We start from the raw sequence: 14,366 nt of genomic DNA, 5'->3' as shown, positions 1-14,366 counted from the left end.
TTTGGAAGTTTTAGCCACAGCAATCAGAGAAGAAAAGGAAATAAAAGGAATCCAAATCGGAAAAGAAGAAGTAAAGCTGTCACTGTTTGCAGATGACATGATACTATACATAGAGAATCCTAAAGATGCTACCAGAAAACTAGTAGAGCTTATCAATGAATTTGGTAAAGTAGCAGAATACAAAATTAATGCACAGAAATCTCTTGCATTCCTATACACTAATGATGAAAAATCTGAAAGTAAAATCAAGAAAACACTCCCATTTACCACTGCAGCAAAAAGAATAAAATATCCAGGAATAAACCTACCTAAGGAGACAAAAGACCTGTATGCAGAAAATTATAAGACACTGATGAAAGAAATTAAAGATGATACAAATAGATGGAGAGATATACCATGTTCTTGGATTGGAAGAATCAACATTGTGAAAATGAATCTACTACCCAAAGCAATCTACAGATTCAATGCAATCCCTATCAAACTACCACTGGCATTTTTCACAGAACTACAACAAAAAATTGCGCAATTTGTATGGAAACACAAAAGACCCCGAATAGCCAAAGCAATCTTGAGAACGAAAAACAGAGCTGGAGGAATCAGGCTCCCTGACTTCCGACTATACTACAAAGCTATAGTAATCAAGACGATATGGTACTGGCACAAAAAACAGAAACATAGATCAATGGAGCAAGATAAAAAGCCCAGAGATAAATGCACGTGCCTATGGTCACCTTATCTTTGATAAAGGAGGCAGGAATATACAGTGGAGAAAGGACAGCCTCTTCAATAAGTGGTGCTGGGAAAACTGGACAGGTACATATAAAAGTATGAGATTAGATCACTCCCTAACACCATACACAAAAATAAGCTCAAAATGGATTAAAGACCTAAATGTAAGGCCAGAAACTATCAAACTCTTAGAGGAAAACATAGGCAGAACACTCTATGACATAAATCACAGCAAGATCCTTTTTGACCCACCTCCTAGAGAAATGGAAATAAAAGCAAAAATAAACAAATAGGACCTAGTGAAACTTCAAAGCTTTTGCACAGCAAAGGAAACCATAAACAAGACCAAAAGACAACCCTCAGAATGGGAGAAAATATTTGCAAATGAAGCAACTGACAAAGGATTAATCTCCAAAATTTATAAGCAGCTCATGCAGCTCAATAACAAAAAAACAAATAACCCAATCCAAAATTGGGCAGAAGACCTAAATAGACATTTCTCCAAAGAAGATATACAGACTGCCAACAAACACATGAAAGAATGCTCAACATCATTAATCATTAGAGAAATGCAAATCAAAACTACAATGAGATACCATCTCACACCAGTCAGAATGGCCATCATAAAAATATCTAGAAACAATAAATGCTGGAGAGGGTGTGGAGAAAAGGGAACCCTCTTGCACTGTTGGTGGGAATGTAAATTGATACAGCCACTGTGGAGAACAGTATGGAGGTTCCTTAAAAAACTACAAATAGAACTACCATATGACCCAGCAATCCCACTACTGGGCATATACCCTGAGAAAACCATAATTCAAAAAGAGTCATGTACCAAAATGTTCGTTGCAGCTGTATTTAAAATAGCCCGGAGATGGAAACAACCTAAGTGTCCATCATCGGATGAATGGATAAAGAAGATGTGGCACATATATACAATGGAATATTACTCAGCCATAAAAAGAAATGAAATTGAGCTATTTGTAATAAGGTGGATAGACCTAGAGTCTGTCATACAGAGTGAAGTAAGTCAGAAAGAGAAAGACAAATACCGTATGGTAACACATATATATGGAATTTAAGGGGAAAAAAATGTCATGAAGAACCTAGGGTTAAGACAGGTATAAAGACACAGACCTTCTAGAGAATGGACTTGAGGATATGGGGAGGGGGAAGGGTAAGCTGTGACAAAGCACGAGAGAGGCATGGACATATATACACTACCAAACGTAAGGTAGATAGCTAGTGGGAAGCAGCCACATAGCACAGAGAGATCAGCTCGGTGCTTTGTGACCGCCTGGAGGGGTGGGATAGGGAGGGTGGGAAGAAGGGAGACACAAGAGGGAAGAGATATGGGAAAATATGTATATGTATAACTGATTCGCTTTGTTATAAAGCAGAAACTAACACACCATTGTAAAGCAATTATACTCCAATAAAGATGTAAAAAAAAAAATTAGAAGAAATAAAGTACTGCAAATAGGAATAAAGGGGTTAAAAACTAATACATTTAAAGTAGAATATAATAAACGGATAGTTCTTTAAAATAATACAATATTTTTCAAATAGTGAAACCAAATTTAAAGTGCTTAAAGACATAGAAAACAAGCTTATGGTTACTAAAGGAGAAAGTTGGAGGGGGCTTGGGACTAGCGAGAAATTAGGAGTTTGGGACTGGCCGATGCAAGCAAATGAGTATAAAATAGATAAACAGGGCTTCCCTGGTGACGCAGTGGTTGAGAGTCCGCCTGCCGATGCAGGGGACACGGGTTCGTGTCCCGGTCCGGGAAGATCCCACATGCCGCGGAGCGGCTGGGCCGGTGAGCCATGGCCGCTGAGCCTGCGCATCCGGAGCCTGTGCTCCGCAACGGGAGAGGCCACAGCAGTGAGAGGCCCGCGTACCGAAAAAAAAAAAAAAAAGATAAACAACAAGGTCCTACTGTATAGCACAGGGACCTATATTCAATATCTTGTAATAAACTATAATGGAAAAGAATGTGAAAAAGAATATATATATGTATAACTGAATCAGTTTGCTGTATACCTGAAATTAACACAACATTGTAAATCAACTATACTTCAATTAAAATTTTTTAATTAAAAATTTAAAGTACTTATACATGTAAAAAAAAGATTAATAGATTTAAAAATAAGTAGCGTCAAATAAGAAAATAAATGGCAGACACGGTTAGCTGCCAGGACCAGCATCCCTTCTCCTTTTACCACTTAGACACAGAGCCCTAATTTTCACTGGGCACATTGTCCATCCAGAAGGTAAGACTATACTCACCAGTCCACCTGGCAGCCAGGTGCAACCAAGCAGTCATGTTCTGATCAAGATGTGTAAGCACCAGAGCTGGATAGGACTTCCGGAGGGCTGCTTGAAATATTTAAGCTGCTGGGAGAGCCCCTTTTCAATCTTCTCATCTTATTCCTTTTCCAGGCTGGAGCTGCAGCTGCCATCCTGGACCATGAGTTGACCAGGAATGTGGAAAACACACATTAGGACCTGCATCAGAAAGTCTGGACCCTGGTCATTGATAGCAATGGTTACCCTGCCAGCCTTCAAGTGCTGTCTGTGGACATCTTTTATGCAGAGGGAGAAGTTAAGTAAGCATCTATCTTCTTTCAGCCACAGTTATGTGAGATTTCCTGTTTTCTGTCCTTGAACATAAAATCCTAACTAAAACAGATAGAAAGCTCAGAGAAACTGTATGTAATCAGTAAAAATTAAAACTGAAAATGAGCAAAAGTCTAAAACTATTAAAACAATAGTATGTGCTAACATGATAAAGGTTAAAAGCCAGTAAGATGCAGAAAATAATAAAGACAGAGCAAACTATAATGTACGAAAATGGTTGAATGTGAAGTAAAATGCTAAACAAACAAGACAAAATTTAACAAAAGACAATAGTTTAAGACAAATGTGTTGAGTAAACAGGATTGAAGCCAACCTAGATATCCTACAAGTATCACATTTCTCCTGCCAAGATTCCTTTAAAAGGGTCTCTGTTAATTGAAGTTCCCATAATCTCAAAGCAAGGCTTATTACTTGTGACTGGTGACTAGGCATAGTTTTATTTTCCCTTCAGAGCAAAGTCACCCCACCATCTAAGAGGGTGTGATCATAAGTACAATTGCTCCAACCAAGAATATATGAGTATAAAAATCTCACATCTCTAACTACCAGCCACGGTGCAAGGATTAGGGAGGACATCCATGCACATATTGGAAATCAATTTCACATTTTCTTTCATGGATGATGACGTTAGTAGCTGTAATGTTTTAACATAATAAATAATACCTGTTAACTTAAGAAACTCAAAATCCAATTTATCCTTTATTTGGATGCAAAATAATACATTTCATAAAGAATAGCATAGTCTTTTTCTAGACCTAGTTTGTTGTGCAACTTGGGGTTTAAGAAAATTCAGCCTTTGGTGTGACTTTTCTTTCAACTTTGAAGTCTACAGACTCCAAGGTTTTAGACAAAATTGCCTTTTCATGGGGATAAGAAATTGATGGATTCTAAACCGAGCCTGAGCTGGCAGTGCTCAGAAAGGACTGGTGAATACATCTGAGGGTAGAGGGCTCACAGCCCAGACTGTCCAGCTCCCTTCCCCCAGGCCCATGGGATGTGATGGGCAACATTTTCCAAAGATTCAGGCTCTATTAAAATATGTGATTTTTCTTCTCTAAGTGCCTCAGAGATGGAATACAAAGAACAAATATACCACTAAATTCAGCTGATAAGCCTATTTCAAATCAAGATGACTATTTGTAGAAAAATACACAATAATTTCTGTATAATGACTCTCTTATTTAAGATTATCATAACGATTTTCCCAACAGTTCATTATTAAATGTGCACACCCATACCAAGAGTTGAAAAATGTAACAGTGTGTGAACGTAAGATTTCTTAACCACCTTCTAACCTCTTAATTCAACCTTTAACTTACACAATGTTAATGAAGCTGAAGGCTAATTATTTCTGAAGAGGGAAAATAAAGCCATAAAATAAATATACCAATGTTGGTTTAAGCTGCTTAAAGCCTTAACCTAGTGTCTTTAGCTCCCACTCTCTCTGGCTTTCTCCTCTGCATCTCTCTGCTGCCAGCTCCTCCCACCCTGCCTTATCCAGGCCCCCTGGCTGGTGACGCCCCCCGGGCTAGGGCCCATCTTTTCCCATAGACTCAAACCATAGTGGCATGAGCTAATGGTGCTTTTCATGTTGCAGAGGACGCAGCCAGGTGGCCTTCAGGTAGGACTGGAATAGGAAAGACAGGGTAAGGGGAATCCCACAGCACAAACAGGGGGCAGCAGGAAGTGACAGAGAATGACTAGAAACTATGTGAATCGGAAGTCAAAGTAGTATCATCCCCAAGATCAATGGGAAGATAAATGGAGCTGATCCAAATGAAATGCTCAATATCCGGCAACTGCATTTCCGCGTTTGAATCTAGATCGATGTGTGCATGTCGGGTGGTGCAGGTGCCCACGCGCGCCTAGCATGTTTAGGGAGTGATCTGTTCTAAATAACTAACTTTCCCAAATAACTCGACTTTTACCTCTTGTAGCAGCAAAATTTTTGTGTGTGAACCACATACAATTAGGCCTTTTTAAAAATGCATTACACTTTGTTGCCTTTTTAAACAAAGCGCCTTGAATACAAGCTCATCTTTTCTGAGGATGTGGGGTAATCGCTATTAATATGCCTGAGCCTGACCCTACCGTATGAATATCACTGTGCAGCCGTCGAGCCTGCAAACGTACAAGCTGCCCGGCTGCCCTGCCTCTTCTGTCTCCCTGGTCTCCCATCTCCTTGGCTCTGCTCTTACTTTGGCCTGACAGCTGCTCCCCTACTCCATAATTACGTACCTGAACCTACATCCCTGGTTCTGAAGGTGATTCTCTGTCTGATACAAAAAAACGAACAAGGTGATTTTGACAGATTTTCTCACTGTTGCTCAGCTTTTTGTCTTACCTCTGGGATCACTGCTGTGTTCAAGAGACTCAGAGCTGATGAAACTCCCACGGGCCCGGGTCAGTCTGTCCATAAACTGTGCTAGCTCTACTGTATGAGCCACCAAGAGTTTGGTGTTCATTTAGGCGAATAAAAGTAGCCTTTTGTCTCAAAATATTTTTTCCTGTGGCCTAAAAATTCCATCCTTATGGACCCTCATTTGGGTTAACACGTGATCTTGTATCAGGTTCTTAGTTCCAAGGACTGCCCACCATCTGAACATGACGTTCTATAAAGGAAAGAAGACAGGACAGTTGAATTCCGGTGGAAGGGCGAACTGGAAGAAAGGACAGACTAAGAGGGAGGATCTGATTGCAAGCCTTTAGGATCAAGGGTGAGGCTGGCAAGCACTGAGCCTCTGGGAGAAAGGTCAACAAGAGGGTAACAGGCAAGGAAGAATCCGTGAGGTTACCTCTCCCAGTCTCCACCCACGGGATGGGGTTAGTCCTGGTTGGGCGGGGCACACACAGGGAGGGGCTGGCAGAGGAAGCCAACCACACCTCACACAGAGGCTCTGAAATATACACAGAGAGACTCTGTCGTGAAAAACAGGTAAATGTGTCCAAAATGGGTTAAAAAAAAATGATGGGGCTGCTTAAGCCTATGCCTGTGTTACCCCAGATGCACCAGCGACAGGCACAATAAGAACTTAATCGCTGAAAACATCACTAGTAGTTCTCTTTAGAACAAATGATTGCTTCATTTCAACCATGGTTTCTTATTTTAAAAATCCAATTCACTCACGATATATAAACTCATATTTTTGGCCTTGTAAACAGTTCTCCTGGTACGTGTTGGGGGAGTTATCAGCAGCAAGAACCTACCTTCAATATTTTGATTAGTTCCGCTTGGCTTGTGCAAAATTGCAGACATTAAATACAGCAACGCCTTGACAGTGACTTAGCAATTATTCTGCCATCATGTTGGCCCCCCAGACCCGCAGATTTTACCAAGTAACTGTTTTAAAGAGATCATCATTGGATCTTACCAATTTTATTCCCAATAAATATTGTGAAGGCACTGCTATGAATATACCTCTTAAAACATTGCATGACTAGAATCCACAAGCAATGTAATTGTTCTTAGGCTCTCCGAGTAGAAATTTTCCCCCAAAGATCACACTAACTCAGGCAGACATGAAACAAAATCACTCTAGACTGAAAATTGGGGATTTATCAAAAATAAGCACAGATATGGGAATAAGCCTGTTAGAAGCAGAATAAAATCTGACATGCAAGTGGAATGAAGATAACATTAGAGATAGGAGAGAAAGCCTGTCCTCATAAAATTCTACATTGTTTCTTACCATTTCATAGTCTCTTAATGAAGAACATGCAGACTAATTGAGTGTTTCAGTTATCAATTGCTGAGTAACAAACCTCCCCAAAACTTAGCATCTTAAAACGATTAATGGTGACTGATCTAGATTCTGCAGGTGGCCTGTGTTTCTTCTGTTCCGTGTGATGCAGCCTGGCATTGGACATGGACCGGAAGGTCCAAGAAGTCTGGGGCCTCCTCCACACGGTGTCTGTCCCTCCACGGCCTCTTCAAGTGGCCTCTCTCTCCAGCAGGATAGCCTGAGCTTCCTTACAGCATGGCAGCTGGGGTCCCGAAGCACAGAAGCAGGAGTTTCTAGACCTTCAAAGGGCTGCGTCCAGAACGGCACAGCACCACTCCTGCCACAATATGGAACATCCAGGTTAGAATGCAGACTAATTCACAAGTCCCCCCAACATGCCTTACACAACTTCCTTGTAGCATCCTAGAAAGCAGACACATAGGAAGGAAGGATGTACAATAACACCGAAAGCCAAAGGCAAGCAATGAGCTTACCTCAGAGTGAGGAGAGGACTGCAGATGGTCAGTGGGGAGACGAAACATGCCATCAATGGTTGATGCACATTCTACCTCCTGAGTCAAAATAATGAGACGGGGAAATGAGAGATGACAATTCCCATCTCTGATACAGGGGCATGAAAGCTGCGTTAACCTAGAAACAATAAGTACAGGAACAAAAGAGAGAGAGAAATCTAGTGAAGTGGCATATTAAAATAAGAATTAAAGACTTCTCCTTTGTTTTCGACTTTCTCTGTGCCAAAGTTTTATGATGCACCAAGCACATGATATGTGGAAACAGATTATGGATAGTGGGATGAATACATATTACTCTGGATGGCACTCAAGGTCAGCAGGCTGGGTGAGGGGAGGCTGCTCTGGCCCATGGAAGACACTCCCCCTGAATGTGCAGGCACCGCAAAGCATCCCGGGAAGGCCTTCCAACCTGACGTGAGAGGAGCGGGGCTTGAGGCCGATCGTCTCGTTTTGAAGGACACATGAACTGAGGCTGAGGACTTGAGCTGCAGTAGAAGGGAGTAACATTAGAGACCCTAGTAAGGCAGAATCCACAGGACTCAGGGTGCCTGTAGGAGCAGGTGGGTTGCTGTAAGGGTTAATGATTATCACCCTCATCGTAACAACAAAGGCAGCTAACACTAAGTATTGTCTCTGTAGCCCCATTTCACAGATGAGGAAATAGAGGCACAGAGAGATTAAATAACAAAATGATGGTTAAAGGAGACTTCCCTGGCCGTCCAGTGGTTAAGACTCTACCCTTCCAATGCAGGGGGTGCGGGTTGGGGAACTAAAATCCCACATGCTGCAGGGCGCAGCCAAAAAAATTAAACAAAAAATTTTTAAACAAATAAAAATTGTTTAATAAAAAAAATGATGGTTACATAGTGTAAAAGGCAGAGCCAGATTTTGAACCCAGGTAGTCCAGAATCCGCTTTCTTAAGTACCTCATGACCTTGTACGTATGGTTTTGACCTGTGGCGTATGCTCCAGCCCCAGGAATTATGATGCCGGCTTCCATTCACGTCAGGTGTTGTCATGCCCCTGGTACTTTGGATGTGCTTTTCTTCTCCTAGAATGATCTCACCGCCAGCTCAGCCTCACCCATCCTTCAGGGCAGCTGCATGTTTTCCCCTCTCTTCTGCAACCTTCTGAGCTTTAAACAAAGGCTTCCTCCTCCCTCTACACACCTCTGTTGTGGCAGTTACCAAACTGTTTTGCAACTATGTAGGAGAATGGGGTTTTTGTTGTTCAGTGATAAAATATCTTAGCTTTTTGAAAAGTAAACAAGGGCTTCCCTGGTGGCGCAATGGTTAAGAATCTGACTGTCGAGTTTCCCTGGTGGCGCAGTGGTTGGGAGTCCACCTGCCGGTGCCGGGAACACGGGTTCGTGCCCCGGTCTGGGAAGATCCCACATGCCGCGGAGCTGCTGGGCCCGTGAGCCATGGCCGCTGAGGCTGCGCATCCGGAGCCTGTGCTCTGCAACGGGAGAGGCCACAGCAGTGAGAGGCCACAGCAGTGAGAGGCCCGCGTACGGCAAAAAAAAGAAAAGAATCTGCCTGCCAATGTAGGGGACACGGGTTCGAGCCCTCGTCCGGGAAGATCCCACATGCCGCGGAGCAACTAAGCCCACACACCACAACTACTGAGCCCAAAAGCCATAAGTACTGAGTCCATGTGTCACAACTACTGAAGCCCTTGCGCCTAGAGCCCATGCTCAGCAACAAGAGAAGCCACCGCAATGAGAAGCCCGCGCACCGCAACGAAGAGTAGCCCCCACTCGCCACAGCGAGAGAAAGCCTGCACATAGCAATGAAGACCCAACACAGCCAAACATAAAAATAAATTTTAAAAAATAATTTTTTTAAAAAAGTAAACTGAATAATATAAGTAACAACCCCCCATGAATCTACCACTTACAAATACAATTGCAGCATCCTGAGTACATCTCACGGGTCCCATTTCCTACCTTCCCCCACCAGCCCTTGAACCAATCACTACCCTGAATTTAACGTCTACCTTTATCACCAGCATCCTTATATTTTAGCTGCAAATGCATGTATAAAATAATCGGGCAATTTTACATGTTAGTAATGTCACATAACTGATGCACTGTAACTACACTTTTGCATCTTGCTCTTTTTTTACTCAACATTCCATTTCCACGTCAATCCGTTATCATCCATGGAGTTCCGCTTCATTCATTTTGTTTCATCGTCTCCCATTGCGTCACTGTGCACAATAAAATGCCTACCCTGCAATCTGCGTATTTGTCTGAGACATCACACAGATCTTTTTTAAGGTACACAATTCTAAATAAACGCGTTGGTCAAAAATATTTGATCAGATTCCCTTTTTAAAATTTTACTATTTTTTGGCATGGTCACTGAATTGAAGAGGATTCCACAAAGGATCAAGAGGCCCAGGAAAACTGGCATCTAAAAGCTGGTCGGAGTAAAAGCCCCTGTTTCTCTAACAGAGCCACGCTGCGCAAGGGTAAAGGCTACTTAGTGTCCCAGAGAACCTAATTCTCCCAACATGGTCCATCCATCAGCCTAATTCATATTCAGGATGCTGAAAAACGGCAGTTTTCAGTTTCTCAGGAATCTAAGCGTCTGCAAAGTGCTTTGTGCAATGAAATAAAACATATGTTTAATATCTGGCCGAGACTTAAACCGTCAAGAGCCAAGATTCAGAGCAAATATTTCCACATTAATTGAAAATTTTATTGTCAAATAATATTTCATGGTTTATTCATGCACAGAAGTGCTACTTATCTTCTACCATTCACTCCAGTGATTTCACGGAGAAGCCAGAGGCTATTCTCAAAATTGGGGTGACATTTAAAATCAGGGTGACACTGTTTTTCTCACATGCAAAAATAATGATTTTTTCCTTTATGCTGAGTATCTTCTCCACTGGGTGATTTTGCTGATAATAATATCTTTCCTGCCTAGCTCAGAGGATAGTTATAAGGATCCAAAAAGAGATAACACATGAGAATCTGCTACATAAACCGTAGAGGGCTTTATAAACATTGTAGCTTATTATCATTATCATTATTATTCATTCAAAGTAAGACTCAAGCACCAAGGACTCAAGGGGATGTGGAACCCAATTGAGGAAATTAATTCTGAAATGTACACATAGAGGAGAAAGAGACAGACAGCCCTCTGATGAAGGCGTTGTCCTGGGATAAGATTGCCTGCGCTCCATTCTGTCTCCACCCATTAATCTCGTGCAAGTTACTCAACTGATCTAAGACCCAGTATTTTTGATTTGTAGAATAGGGATAATGAGAGTATTTTATCAGATTTCTACATTAGTAAAATAGATAATTTATGTAAAGTGTCTACTCTATAGTAAATGCTCACTTGTTAGCTATTACTATTTCACTAGAACATAAGCAACACAGAGGCAGGGCTTTATCCCTTTCGTGCATTCATTCATTCATTGTTTAAACAGATGTTTATTACCAGACTCTGTTCTAGGCACTGTATACCGCAGTGAAGGAGACAAGGTCCTTGCTCACAAACAATAAACAAGTAATTGAGGTCATTTCAGGGAGTGGCAAGTACCACAAAGAAGTTGATACAGATGAATTATAAATACATAGAGCTACAGGAGTGCAAAAGGCTGGAAGCAGGGGCCATAGACAGGTGTCCAGAAGGTCATCCAGGAGGATCATGTTTGACTTAACCCCTTGTCAGCATTCAGGTGTTAGGTCACATGTGCCAGCCGTGCAAAGATCTGAGGGAAGAGAACCTCACACTGAGGAAATAACATTTGCAACATGTCTGGAACAAAAACTGGCTTGGCGTGTTCAGAAGACAGACGGTGCCCCAGTCTGTCTTCAGCCTGATGGATGAGAGGAGGAGTTGATGAGGAAAGGTGGAGAAAGAGAGCAACCCCATCACGTGGAGCTCGAAGGGCCAAGTGAGAAAACTGAATTGTGTCCCAGTTGCATTAGCCTTGATACCCCATAGCCCCTTGCCTGCATTTTTTGAATACTGTAAATAATATATTCACAAAGAATTTTTTAATAATTATACTAAAAGGCATTCTGGATACTTTAAAGACTTAAAGACTCTCAAGAGATGCCTCCTCTCAGGAAAAATCAGAAATTAGTTATGCGTTCCATTTTTAAAGTGGGATCTATCTAATTTAGCAGTGACTTTTTTTAACATATTTATTGGAGTATAATTGCTTTACAATGGTGTGTTAGTTTCTGCTTTACAACAAAGTGAATCAGCTATACATACACATATCTCCATATCTCCTCCCTCTTGTGTCTCCTTCCCTCCCACCCTCCCTATCCCACCCCTCTAGGTGGACACAAAGCACAGAGCTGATCTCCCTGTGCTATGCGCCTGCTTCCCACTAGCTAGCTATTTTACATTTGGTAGTGTATATATGTCAAGGCCACTCTCTCACTTCGTCCCAGCTTACCCTTCCCCCTCCCCGTGTCCTCAAGTCCATTCTCTACATCTGCGTCTTTATTCCGGTCTGCCCCTAGGTTCTTCAGAACGATTTTTTTTTTTTAAATCCCACATATATGTGTTAGCATACGGTATTTATTTCTCTTTCTGACTTACTTCACTCTGTATGACAGTCTCTAGGTCCATCCACCTCACTACAAATAACTCAATTTCGTTTCTTTTTATGGATGAGTAATATTCCATTGTATGTATGTGCCACATCTTCTTTATCTATTCATCTGTCGATGGACACTTAGGTTGCTTCCATGTCCTGGCTACTGTAAATAGACCTGCAGTGAACACTGTGGTACATGACTCCTTTTGAATTAGCAGTGACTTAATGCAATGTCTCTCCTTTGTTTTCTCATTCAATAAAGATGGCTGTTCTGACCATATGTAATTGGGCAAAGGTGAGACTTTGCTTTTTTTTTTAATAACCATTTCTTAATTGAAGTATAGTTAATTTACAATGTCGTGTTAGCTTCAGGTGTACAGCAAAGTGATTCAGTTATACATATATAGTTTTTCAGATTCCTTTCCATTATAGATTATTACAAGGCACTGAATATGGTTCCCTGTGCTATACAGTAGGTCCTTGTTGTTTATCTGTTTTATACGCAGTAGTGTGTATATGTTAATCCCAAACTCCTAATTTATCTCCCCCCACCCCCTCTATCCCCTCTGGTAACCATAAGTTTGTTTTCCATGAGACTCTGCTTTCAACCTGGAGCGAAGATGGTCATATTTGGGATTATGACACAGACGGTTTACGTCTACAATGTTGTAAACTTTTCGTGTTTTGCACTCACCAAAATGTGGTTGTTGAACCCTTAATATGTGGCTCGTGTGACTGAGGAAATAAATCTTTATCTTTGCTTCATGTTAATGAATTCTAATTTAAAGAGCCCTTGGCAGCAGTAGCCCTTAGCTGGCTACTATATTGAGTAGGGCAGGTTGTACTTTTCTCTGCCTTGGCCATTTGCCTTCTTGAAGTGGCTCATCAGCCCCCCACGCCTCGTGCCCACTGGTATGTCCTCCCTTCTCCCTCCTGCATGTGCTGTGGCCCATTGGCTGAGGTGCTCCAAACCTAGTCGCGTAGAGGCTTCCTGCGGGACCGCTGACCCTCATCATGCTCCCTGGTCCTGACTCTGCCCCAGCCCACAGCCCTCGCTCCGTCGTGGGGAGATGACGAGAAGGACCTCGTGTGACCACATGGACGCAGAAAGCATGCGCATCTCTGCTGTTCAACAGGTAATGCAAAATTGATGCTTCAAACAACTTAGTGAATCACCCATGCAGTACTTTTGTCAGGGGTAGAAGGCACATCTGTTTCAGATCAAAACAAGATGAGAGATGTTCCAGAATTAGCCACTATTTAGAATTAGTTACTCCAAAAGTCAAGGAATCCTTGCACTCTTTTCTATTAGTTAAATCTTCCAAATCTGTTATCTTCTCAATATTGATGATAGTGAAACTACTGGATAATCATTTTTTAAAGAAAGGAAACAGCTGTTTGAATTTAATTGCAAATAAAACATTTCACTTTTGAATACAGCACTCCATTGTATCTTCGGGGAGAGGCAGGAAGAGAATGCAGATTTTTTTTTTTTTTTTTTCGGTACGTGGGCCTCTCACTGTTGCGGCCTCTCCCGTTGCGGAGCACAGGCTCCGGACGCGCAGGCTCAGCGGCCATGGCTCACGGGCCCAGCCGCTCCGCGGCATGTGGGATCTTCGCGGACCGGGGCACGAACCCGTGTCCCCTGCATCGGCAGGCGGACCCTCAACCACTGCGCCACCAGGGAAGCCCAAGAATGCAGATTTTTTGATTTTCTACTCAAATTTGCCTCTATCCAGGGAGTGAGTCAGTCACAAAGATGATTACAAGGAACCTCATAGCAGATTATCAGAGCAGTACTTATGGCAATTCAAACTGGCTCGTTCATGTTTTATTTTGTGTTGCCAACATGATTTCCAGACTTAAACATCTTTTACAAATCTTATTTAGGTTCCTTAGACTTCAAAGAACACTTTAAAAAAAAACAGATTTTGATGAGTCAGGCGTAAATAAATCAGAAGCATGGAGATTAAATGTCTATGAGGAAAAAAACATCTAGAAGAAATGTGCTTGAGGAAAAATTCATTTGCGATCATCTTGAAACAAAACTATTTTTTTTAATGTCTGCTTTTCCAGAAATATAGATGAATGGAACAGGACAGAAAGCCCAGAGATAAACCCACACACCTATGGACAACTAATCTATGATAAAAGAGGCAAGGATATACA

General features: G+C 41.8%; 1 protein-coding gene across 1 annotated transcript in view; it reads right to left on the bottom strand.

The window, feature by feature from the left end:
• Positions 1-2,042: 2,042 nt before the first annotated feature.
• CA8 (carbonic anhydrase 8 (inactive)) overlaps positions 2,043-14,366 on the bottom strand; it is a 266,760-nt gene continuing 254,436 nt past the window's right edge. The window contains exons 14-15 of the mRNA XM_089899127.1: positions 7,587-14,366; positions 2,043-7,429 (exon numbers count right to left, since the gene is read on the bottom strand). The exon at positions 7,587-14,366 is cut by the window's right edge and continues 44,059 nt beyond it. The gene's annotated coding sequence lies outside the window, so the exon portion shown is untranslated. The remainder of the gene's footprint in view (positions 7,430-7,586) is intronic.

This window comes from Delphinapterus leucas, chromosome 17 (genome assembly GCF_059928025.1).
Source record: "Delphinapterus leucas isolate spDelLeu-1000000601 "Yukka" chromosome 17, BTC_Dleu_Yukka2, whole genome shotgun sequence".
Taxonomy (NCBI): domain Eukaryota; kingdom Metazoa; phylum Chordata; class Mammalia; order Artiodactyla; family Monodontidae; genus Delphinapterus; species Delphinapterus leucas.
This window is presented reverse-complemented; position numbering and strand designations above follow the sequence as displayed.